This window comes from Dermacentor albipictus, chromosome 10 (assembly GCF_038994185.2).
Source record: "Dermacentor albipictus isolate Rhodes 1998 colony chromosome 10, USDA_Dalb.pri_finalv2, whole genome shotgun sequence".
Taxonomy (NCBI): domain Eukaryota; kingdom Metazoa; phylum Arthropoda; class Arachnida; order Ixodida; family Ixodidae; genus Dermacentor; species Dermacentor albipictus.
In genome coordinates, this window is record NC_091830.1 from 86,865,845 (window position 1) to 86,877,166 (window position 11,322).

Here is an 11,322-nt window from a genome sequence, read left to right on the forward strand (position 1 = left end):
ACCCAAGAACCTTGATTGTTTCACTTAGCCTGACTGCGGATCCTTCATGAGTGTATGAGCGCACTCTTGGCTTATCTTCCAGAATGTAACCTCTTGGTTTGCGACCTTTTCTGCGATGTTTAATGACCAAGAGTTCTGATTTGGCTGCCGAGTATTTCAACCCCATGTCTTTCAGTGTGTTCTCTACAATGTATAAAGTTTCCTGTAATCTGGTCTCTGTTTGTCCTACATTGCCCTTGGCACTCCATATGGTTATGTCGTCAGCATATATCACAGAATGTATACCCTCAATGTTCTCCAAATTTCTTGCAACCTTGGACATTGCTAAATTGAATAGCATGGGTGAGAGCACAGTCCCTTGTGGAGTGCCCCTATTTCCCTAATTCTTAGCTTCTGATTTAAGCTCACCCTGCATAAGTTGTGCAGTTCTATTTCTAAGAAACTCGTTAATTATGTTAAAAAATCTCTTACCTAACCCCATCTCCGAGAGGACGCCAAGTATTGCCTTACGCTTTATACGATCAAAAGCTTTTTCCATATCCAATCCCAAAAGAGCTTTCGTATGCGCTGGGCTGGCCTGTATAAGTTTGTGTTTGATCAGCAGCATAGCATCCTGAGTTGACAGCCTAGGACAAAAGCCGATCAAGTTGTATGGGAGGATGTCGTTCTGCTCAACGTATTTAGTGAGTCGATTTAGGATGACATGTTCCATAGCTTTGCCTAGACATGACGTTAAGGAAATAGGACGGAGGTTGTCCTGAGTGAGTTGTTTTCCTGGCTTTGGTATGAGGATAGTATTGGCCACCCTCCACTCCTCTGAATATACCCCTTTTCTCCGACATTCATTGAAATGTTCAGTTAGATAAGAAATTGAGTCATCATCCAGATTTCTTAATATCTTGTTAGTTATTCCGTCAGGTCCAGCCGCCAATCTACTATCTACAGGTGGATCTACGATCTACAAGTGGTGGTGTCGCTACTTGCTTTTCCCTTATTCTTTGAGTGAGTAATGTAAAACATTCTCGTAATTTTTCTCTGTTCCTTTTGTGCGGGAATTTTGCATCGTCAAAGTACGCCCGTTTTGGCAACGTGCCTCGTAAGTTGCTGCGTATAAATTCTTGAACATTGTAGTGGTATCGAGTGTGTAATGCTAACACTTATTCACGTATTAGGTTCCCCGAATGCGCTTACAAGAACTGTATAAGCTAGCTTCTATGTATGTAGGCTTGCAATGAGAGAATCGCGGCATACGGCATATACAGATGTTAGGAATTTGTGCGCGTTACATTTTCTTGTGCTGTCACTAGAAAGTATGCGCAAGGTACGTCATTAATGTATTGAAAGGCCCTTTTCTTAAAGATCCGTTTATTTATCCGCCCTCTGCGGGTTTTGCTGATCGTCATAGGTTGCACGATATGGCGTCAATTCTCGGTGGTCCTAACATCGTCGCTCGCGAATCTCCGGCGTGCCTAGTTACGCGATATATATTCGGCGATGTTGTACGGCATCTATAACTTTTGTGAAAAAAGTGAGAAAAGAGAAAAGTTTTCAACCCTTACCGAGAAGCCTCGAGTGGTGTATCGCCTGCTTGATGTGGTGTGGTGCCTGCCTGCTTCTTGCTTCCCGAAACATGTGCTCCCGGGCAAAATTAAGAGTGGCTAGACGAGCCGCGCAGAACAATATGGCTATGAGCCTCCCGCGAAACAGACGACCTTGACAGTTACCAGGCGACTTCGGGCTTTCTACAGCTTCGGACAGCGCTTATACTACAACTAATGAGAAGGGAGAAAGGGGGGATACTGGCCCCGTAGTTTTTTAGGGAACGCTACGGGCCCACAAACTAGGAAGTCTGGAATGCCTATTTCTCACTCAACCTACAATAGTGCCTTCTTCGGTCAGTCAGATATGGTTTGTACATTTCGCGCGTGGAAGCTATAGCGCTTGTCTGTGGCATTTGTTTCCTTGTGTCCTCGTCTTTTTCGCACTGTTTCACCTCAGTTCTAAGCTATAGACGGCCCTGCTACCACCGCGCTCGCAATACAATCGCCGTGAATACAAACAAACATGCGCTAGAAGGAACAACTCCAAATGTAAACGAAAGGAATGGACGCGAATGCGATCATTCTGATGTGATTAAAATCTGCGTGTTAATTTTACAAGGGGTAGCGTCGATTCCTGCTTTTTCTTTATTCTTTGCGTGAGTACTGTAAAACCTTCTCGTCACTTTTCTGTTTCTCTTGTGCGGAAATTTTGCATCATCAAAGAACGCCCCTTCTGGCAGCACGCCTCCTAAGTTGCAGATCTATGGCGAAAGCTGCTTTCTGCAGAGAGACGCGACAACCAGCGACAGTATAGCAGTTGAATGCGCTGTATCGACTTACGGTAAGTCTAGGCTAAATGACCCAATGACTCAAGCGCGAAGGCAGGCACTCATCCTGTACCGCGCAGTGATGTTGCAGTTCGTTCACTCAACCGCTCGCGAGCCAATTGTTGGCGATTGGTGTTGGCTGTAGGATCCATCTTGCCACTGTCATCCAGTCGCTCGCAAATCAAATGATGGTGACTGGCACCTGCCACAACTTCCACTTTACCACTGCTGCCATTTTTGGGGATTCAGAGTAGCGTTTGGGCCAGGTATCTTCGAGGCATAGTGATTATTGCGTCCTGGAGTAAGAGCCAAAGAAAAAGGTTTATTAACGTATTGAAACAAGTAGTCAAATTCTAGTCAGCGCTCTCTCAGTCCCACTGGAGAGGTCCTTTTTAAGCCGTTCCTCTTCCCTAGTTCTCTACACAAGGGAATTCGATGACCTTGTTGCGGGCCAATGAGTGGAGTCGTACAGTTCACACAACTCCTCCTCATACCTAACATTTGAAGCAAGGACGAGTCAATGTAGAAACAGGTTTCGTTCGCGGCCCTTCCACGAGACAGTTCATGTTCCCTCCACGAAAGTCGTCGACTGGTTTCCTTGCTTTCCGTGACCGTCATCTTGTCCGGGTCACGAAAATACTCTTCGCACTCGTTACCGCTTCCACGGAGGCCGGCGGATGCTATCGCTTCCAAGTGAGCCGCTTGTTTGCCCGTCGCGGTCGGTGTCGGGGCCCGTCGCCAGGTAGCCGGTGCTGATGAAAGGGGCCGCCTCGGAGGAAACACCCAAAGAACGCGCACGGCCAATTTGGGGCACAACAGCACTCACAAGATGACCGAAGTAGGTAACTTCTGGATAACCAAACATACACTTTGAAGGCTCTATACGGAGCCTACCATCATCTACAGTGTGCAAGACCGGCTCATTGGTGTTCTGAAAACGTGTTAGCTTTAACAATGGTATGATCCAAGTACACTAACGCCATCGACCACTTTAAGTGCCCAAGGACCCGGTCCTTTAGCCATTGGAACGTTGTAGGTACATTAGACAGCCCAAAAGGAAGGTGGTTAAAATGGTACAGGCCGCCAGGTGTGATACAATCAGTCTCCTCCGCGTTGTTGTTATCATGACCGACCTGCCAGTAGCCGAAGAGGATGTCGAATGTAGTGAAAAATCTCGTCCCGTGAAGCCTATCTGAGGCGTCGTCGAGGCGATGAAGAGGGTATACACCTTGCTTGGTAATATTATTTAGGCGGCGATAGTGTACGCGAAATTGCGTATGCCGCCCTTATTTTTCACGAGAACTACAGGGGACAGCCAAAGACTGTACAAGCGAGATATGATGCCACACTGTAACGTATATTCCACTTAAGTTGTAATTTCAGCGCATTCAGAAGCAGAAATACGATGACTGTTGTGTCTAAGAGGTGCATGGGAGCCAGTGTTGATTTTATGCCGAACAATAGCAATACAGCCAAGTTCGCTTGGTGACAACTCTAAGCACCTTCGAAATTTAGTGAGTATAATGCATGGATATCGGACTTGTCGGATCACCTAAGGTTTGGGCCGAAATAAAACCGATGTCAGCCGACGGAGTCATCACCATTCTCTGGAGAAGTCCAGTATTGCACTGTTGCCAGGACGGAGGAGGGCTGAAGAGCTGCCCCAGGCGCCAAAAAATTTCTAGACTGTACGCCCAACGGGTTGTCTGATAGGTTGAAGACCAGGGCAGCATGCATGCATCCATGTCACAATGAACGGGTACCCACGCAGCAGAAGACAAGGGTATAGTTACCGTAGATGTTGCCAACACATGAAAACAAAGCGGTGGTGGTGGGTGAACATAATCATTTTTATGTGCCTTCAGTGGTCGTTAGCTATCAGATCTATGTTGAGAGGGTGCGCAGTCTAGTACGAAAGTAAGATAAATGCTTATGCGACGACGAACTACCAGAAAGGAACGAGCTCCTGCGGCCGCGTATTTGGACAACATTAAAATAGAGTGCACACACTAGGTTAGCACATTATTTGCGACTGTGTTGGCTGCCAGGTCAGGTGCCGGAAAGTGAGAGAGCAATTTTATTACGCACCTAGCGTGCTTAAAGTTGAAGCACCAGGTGCAGCCAAAATTAACAGTGAGCAGAGGTTTTGCACCACAATGAATGGAACACTTACACTTTCTCCGAAAGCAGCCACAGCCATCGAGATTTCTCCAAGGGATCGTAGACGAGTTCCATGAGCTAGGAGAAGGCCGGCTGGTGCGACTGTAGCCGCGTTCAGATGGCACTGAATGAGGAACAAATTTGGTGTCATGAAATTAAAAGCTACGCACTACGGGATTTAACGTTTTCTGGTGCATCTAGATGCACTAGCAACTTTGGCATACCTGTAATGGGCCCAGTGACAGGAAAGGGGCTTGACGACTTGCGCGGGGTCCTGCCCTCGGTGGCCCGCGGTGAAGGTTTCGAACGAAGGAGCACGACGCTCACTCTCGACTCTAATGGCCGATCTCGTTGCATCGTGTTACGACTTTGCACCGCTGCACCACTATTACGACTTTGAGGTGGTCCCGTAGCACTGGTCACCCGTTTCGTGATAGAGCGTTGGTAGCGAAAACTCCGAGTCAGGCGTCGGTGAGAATAACGAAAGGGATTTTATACACAGGTCATTTATACACAGGTCAGGGATTTTATATACAGGTCATTTACAGGACAGGATCGGATCGGCACTGGGGCCGAGAGCTCACAGCAAACGCGACTGTTCCCGCACGGCGACGTCCGGCGAAAACGCGCGACACATCTCACTCCAGTCGAGAGCGGCACTGGCTCCCGGTGGGTCGGCGGATCCGGTTTTCCAGGCGGTCGCGTCGCGGCTTATAATCCCAGAGAAACCATTGTCACTCAAACGGCCCAATACAAAGCCAGCACTCGACGGTCGTCCGAGAGGTCCAACCAGCGACCGTGCTTGCTCCCCGGTTCAACATTGGCGGGCGCGGTGACCTCCAGGCAAAGGGAGGTACGGCGCCGGGCTGTCTGGCACTTCGTTGCACGTTTGGACATGTCGCTCGCCGATACTTCTCCGCAGGACACCACGGCCTGACGGCTCAGCATCTTGACTTGTCAAGGGAGAATTAGGGCGCTGTTCCTTTCGGCGCAGCCCCAGGTTTGTCCAAAGGGCGCTCGCAGGATAAATTCTGCATCTTGTAGATTCGGAATCCGGGCTGGTGGTAATGGCACAACAGCATCCCCGCCCTCAGATAAGGCGCCGGGAAGACGAGCTGCCTCCACGTGGCTCGGATGCCAGGCGCGCACGTTCGTCAGGCTCGTCCAAGTTCACGTCCAGTGTCTGGACGCCAGGTAACTTCACGTGCCCAGGTCTTACTCGCCAGGACAGGAGCTCTGCTCGCCGCGTTGTCGCCAAGGCACCTCAACCAGCTCCGCTCGGGTCATCCCTAAGCCCTTGCTTCTCGCCACTGGTCCCGGTTGGTCGTTCTGCAGCGTGCAAAACCGACCGGCAAAAGGCAATACCCAACACGAACAAGTGGCCTCTGTCTCCCGTCAAACACCAGACAAGGCCATAATCCAAATCAACCAAACTAAATTGCTATCCCCCTTTTTGCTCCCGCTGCAAGAAGAGGCAGGTGTACGATCTGGTACACAAGGCTCAAACAACCAGTTTTCAAGTTAACAACACACCAAAATATCAGGAACATTTAATAACCAGCAATAATAATGACAAATAGAATGGTCCCCTTGAAATCACATGGACCGAAAACATACTACTGAGGAAGCAAAGGAGGTCATTAATTTTTCCCGGTGATATTTTCGCGGAATCAGAAGCTTTTTATATTTGCGACCCTGCTTATCCGTGTAGCGGCGGTACAATAAGCCAGATTCCTCGTAAAATGAAACCCTCTTTCTTTCCACTCCCCGTTTGACGCTCTTCCTCAGATCGGCTAGTGAACAGTCCTCCTGTTGCCCGCGAATCAGAGTTTCCCTTTCAACTGCAGCCCGCTCCTGCCAGCTGGCGGAAACCGGAGCGAGTGTGGAGCCCGCGTCGCCTAAGAGCGGCGTCGCGTACCTATCGCGGCTAGCACTGCACGCGTCACTCCCACTCACTTCCAAGACACGCTCGCCCAGGCCAGCCTCCGAGCTCTGCCTCTCCCGTGCCTGCTCGCCACTCAAGTTACCTTGATCGGTCCGTGTGCCGCACCGCTGTTCGCTCACCGACGCAAAGTCAAGTTCCCTCGACAGCGGGCGCGCTCTGGATCGCGTGAAGGCCATGTACGCCACATCGGCAAAGAATGATTTGCCCTGATCCTTCAGCAGCTGCTCCGAGCTATTTCAGAAGAGGTAGGGAAAGAGCTCCGGGAGGGCGGCAGACACAGCGGCTTCTGTGCTAAGTTTCCCAAACTCTCCTTCAATGATAACCGTTGCGATCGTTAAACAGACACTCTCCTCCCCGGCCACTTGCCGTATCCTAGCGCACTCTCCCGTAAAATCACTCGAGGAGACGAAAGACGGGTGAACAACGTCCATAGTTGCTGCAGAGTCCCGAAGTGCTCTGCACTTCTTACCGTCTACCTAAATTTCCTGCATATACGGCTCCAATAGTCGTATGGTTTTGTAAGTTTCCTGTATTGTTGCAAAAGCAATTTTCTCTTGGCGGTCCGCAGCGATGTTCCCTTGCTTTTTGCAATTGTAGCAGGTTAACGGTTTCCGTTTCTCAAAAGAACGCGTCGTATCGTCTCGCTGTTCTGTTGCAAAAGCAATTTTCTCTGGGCAGTTCGCAGCGATGTGCCCTTGCTTTTTGCAATTGTAGCAGCTTAACAGTTTCCGTTTTTCAAAAGAACGCGTCGTATCGTTTCGCTGTTTTGTTGCAAAAGCAATTTTCTCTGGGCAGTTCGCAGCGATGTGCCCTTGCTTTTTGCAATTGTAACAAGTTAATGGCTTCCGTTTATCGGGCTTCCCGGAAAACCGATCTCTCCTATCTGCTTTTTCTACGCGCACTGCCTTGCTGTGCAAGCTGCGGCGGGTGTAATACTCTTCCGCTAACTCTGCTGCCTTGTTTAGCTTAACCTCTTTTAGCCTATCTTGCAGCCAGAGCCTGACATCCTCATCAATGCAACGGTAGAACTGCTCCAACGCGATGCATTCGATGATTTTGTCGCGGTCGTCGTAAACCTCTTCGCCCTTGAGCCATTCCACCAGGTCGGCTTTTAGACGAAACGCGAAGTCAACATTCGACTCCCTGCCCTTTTTTGCATACCGGAACCTCTGCCGGAAAGCTTCGGACGACAATTTGTGCTTCCGCAGTACCGCTTCCTTCACATCACTGTAGCTCTCAAGCGCCTTTTTCGATAAGCAAGTTATTACGTCCGATGCCTCCCCAGGAAGCAAGGCTAACAGATTCTGTGCCCAGAGGGATCTCTCAGTGTTATTCCGTTCGCACACGTGCTCAAATATCACGAGGTATTTGGCCATATCCTATCCGACGACAAAGGGTGGAAGTTGATCGCGTATTCTTGGAACGTTAGAAGTGAGACTAGGCGCCGGCGAGCTGTTTCGGGTCTCCAACTCTTTCATTTTAAGCTCGTGCTCACGACGTTCCCTCTCTCTCCTTTCCTCCTCGCGACGTTCCTTTTTTGCCTGCCACTCCCGACGTTCCTTTTTTGCCTGCAACTCCCGACGTTCCTTTTCTTTCCTTTCCTCCTTTTCCTCCTCGCGACGTTCCTTTTCTTTCCTTTCCTCCCTTTCCCGACGTTCATTGATATCCGCCCAGGCCTCTTAGGCTTTCTCAGCCGTTACGTCTCCAGTCCTCATGACCTCAAGGATCGCATTCTATCTTTTGGCTGAGCCCAGCTCAATGCCCAACTCCTCACAAATTTGGAGAAGTTCCTTGACCTTGTACTTCTCCATCGTTCACACTGTCCTCCTGCTGTTTACCCTTTTAACGCGATAGCGTTAAGGAGCTCGTGTCGCAGAAAAGCCGGTGTCGTCGGGTGTCGGCGTCGGTGTCGGCGTTTTGCGGCGTTGACCGTGAGCGATAAATCATGGCAGGCACTCCATAAATAAAAAGCAACTTCCAAGATGGGCTGGGTGGGAATCAAACCAGGGTCTCCGGAGTGTGAGACGGAGACGCTACCACTCAGCCACGATTTCGATGCTTCCAAAAGGTACAAACGCGCCTCAAGTGAATGCGGTGTTGCCTTCGAAACGAGCCGTGGAAAGTTATACTGTGGTGTATATCGGTAATTATGAACATGTAACTTACAGAAGTCGCAATTACACGTGTAGCGAAGTGCGTTTCGCTGCATTTCTTCTGCGCTTTCCGCACACGGAGAGCCATCTTGCGGCAAACACCGAAGACCCCCTCCTCTCCATGTACGGCGCTGCCCCGACAGATGGCGCGCCACGCGCGCATTGGAGCTGTCGCGGCTCGGACTCTCTCCCCTGACAACGCTTCGCCTTGCTCCCTCTGTAGAATCAAGCGTCCTTCCTTTCTTTAGATCACTATCTCTCTATCTCTCTGCACGTGCCGATCACGGCGTTTGGCTGGCGTGCATCATTTCCCCCTCCGGGATACCGAGTTCTTTGGTTCGCTCCACTTGCTCAGGCGCACGTTTCGTTGCTGCGCCGAACGCCGCGTTGCTCGACCATATGGCTCGACGCTCACCGCGTCTGATGCGGGGCGCCTCGTAAGTGATGGCTGCCCTGTAGCCCATTGTCTTACACCCATTGGCGGGTCGACGGGAACGCTATCGCGTTCCACTCTTGAAGGCGAAGCTTAAGCGTCCTCCAATTTTTGAATATACCTGCCGTACGCTACTATAACGCTACTAGTAAGACATCCGCAAGTATTTCACACACTGCCCTGTTTATCCCCTCAGCATCCCCTGGTTTTCAAAACACTCTCACTAGACTTGAAACACACAAGGTTATCACAATGCAACACTAAATCCTTCCCTAAGCTACTATAACCTGTGTCAGAGAAAGTCTGGTGTTTGAAGTAAACTTCAAGCACTCACCGCGCCGAGGTAGCCGATGCCGGTCAATCCCGTAGCTGCCATCCACTGTTACGACTTTGCACCGCTGCACCACTATTACGACTTTGAGGTGGTCCCGTAGCGCTCGTCACCCGTTTCGTGACAGAGCGTTGGTAGCGAAGACTCCGAGTCAGGCGTCGGTGAGAATAACGAAAGGGATTTTATACACTATATACAGGTCATTATACAGGACAGGATCGGATCGGCACTGGGGCCGACAGCTCACAGCAAACGCGACTGTTCCCGCACGGCGACGTCCGGCGAAAACGCGTGACACATCTCACTCCAGTCGAGAGCGGCACTGGCTCCCGGTGGGTCGGCGGATCCGGTTTTCCAGGCGGCTGCGTCGCGGCTTATAATCCCCGAGAAACCATTGTCACTCAAACGGCCCAATACAAAGCCAGCACTCGACGGTCGTCCGAGAGGTCCAACCAGCGACCGCGCTGGCCCCCCGGTTCAAGGTTGGCGGGCGCGGTGACCTCCAGGCAAAGGGAGGTACGGCGCCGGGCTGTCTGGCACTTCGTTGCACGTTTGGACATGTCGCTCGCCGATACTTCTCCGCAGGACACCGCGACCTGACAGCTCAGCATCTTGACTTGTCAAGGGAGAATTAGGGCGCTGTGCCTTTCGGCGCAGCCCCGGGTTTGTCCAAAGGGCGCTCGCAGGATAAATTCTGCATCTTGTAGATTCGGAGTCCGGGCTGGTGGTAATGGCACAACAATCGATAGCAGCGCAAGATTGGAGAGCGCTAACGGTATGTGTTGCAGCAATTGGCTTGGCCTGCTGACGATTTTTCATTTGAAAAACGGTGGGGCGGGACACTGCAGTGGAGAGTTCCACTATATGAGCTTCCAAGGTAAGCGCTAAGGCAGTGGGAACTGTAGACAGGCGGGTGAGACAGACGAAGCGTTTAACGTTGAGGTCAGTGATGGCGTCGTTGAAGGCTTCGGTAGTAACGAATTCGACGGTGGAGTTCGGACAACCAGCCATAGCAAGCGCTCGGCATGAGCAATGAGCCCTTGCAGGCTGTAGTGGCTCTGTTGCACGTGTTGTAATTCTGCAAGACGTAAGTGCTGAAATGGGCATTACCATAGTGGGACTCAAGTGCCGTGATGAGACTTGCGTAGTTAAAACGATCGGCTGCAGGCAGAAGCTCGAGAAGTTCAGCGGCAGCGGAACGAAGCTCAGCCACGAGTATTTGAGCTTCGTGATGAAGTGACCAGGAGTGGAGAGCAGCGACAGAGTCAAACTGATTAGGAAAAGCAGACCATGACGTGGTACCATCAAAGGCAGGTAGACTTGGGAAGGGTCTCTGACATTCCTGCGGAACGGAATCGGGAAATAGAGATTGAGGTGTCGAGACAGGTGGATCTTGATCAGTGGAAGTAGGTGACACGGAGCTTGAAACGTGTGGTGAGGTCGCAATGCGACTCTCCGCGGGCGGAAGACATACGCTGAACTCAACAGTTCTCAAAGGAGAGCAGTCGCTCGTCAAGGCGTGCCTCAAGAAAGTTCATGCGAGCCACTAGGTCGGGCGCAGGCACATGGCGAGTGGAATCCGAACGGGCAGGGGAATTTTCAGGGGAAGCTTGTCTTGGCTCACAAGTTTCGGTGGCGATGTGGTTCCGCCAAAATCCAGTAGCTCACAGAGCAGAGCAGCTGCGAGAAAGGATGGTTGATGAGTTGACAGCTGCACCGGCGCCGGAGCGTGCGTCATTAGCAAGGAATCCAACTGCATAGGCGCACGCTCACGCCACGCGCGCAACTAATCAGAGCCGTTTCGCTCCCGCCGGGGAGAGAAAGGGCAGGAAAAGGTATCGTGCGTGCTGCGCAGACTTCGTTTCCGTTCAGTTCAGTCTTGGAACACGGATGGGACGGCCACATGTGTATCTGTCGAGGTGGCCAGCGACC

General features: G+C 51.0%; 1 protein-coding gene across 1 annotated transcript in view; it reads right to left on the minus strand.

The window, feature by feature from the left end:
* Positions 1-4,625, minus strand: part of LOC139050568 (uncharacterized) — a 64,199-nt gene extending 59,574 nt beyond the window's left edge. The window contains exon 1 of the mRNA XM_070527113.1: positions 4,542-4,625. The gene's annotated coding sequence lies outside the window, so the exon portion shown is untranslated. The remainder of the gene's footprint in view (positions 1-4,541) is intronic.
* Between the last annotated feature and the right edge of the window lie 6,697 nt (positions 4,626-11,322).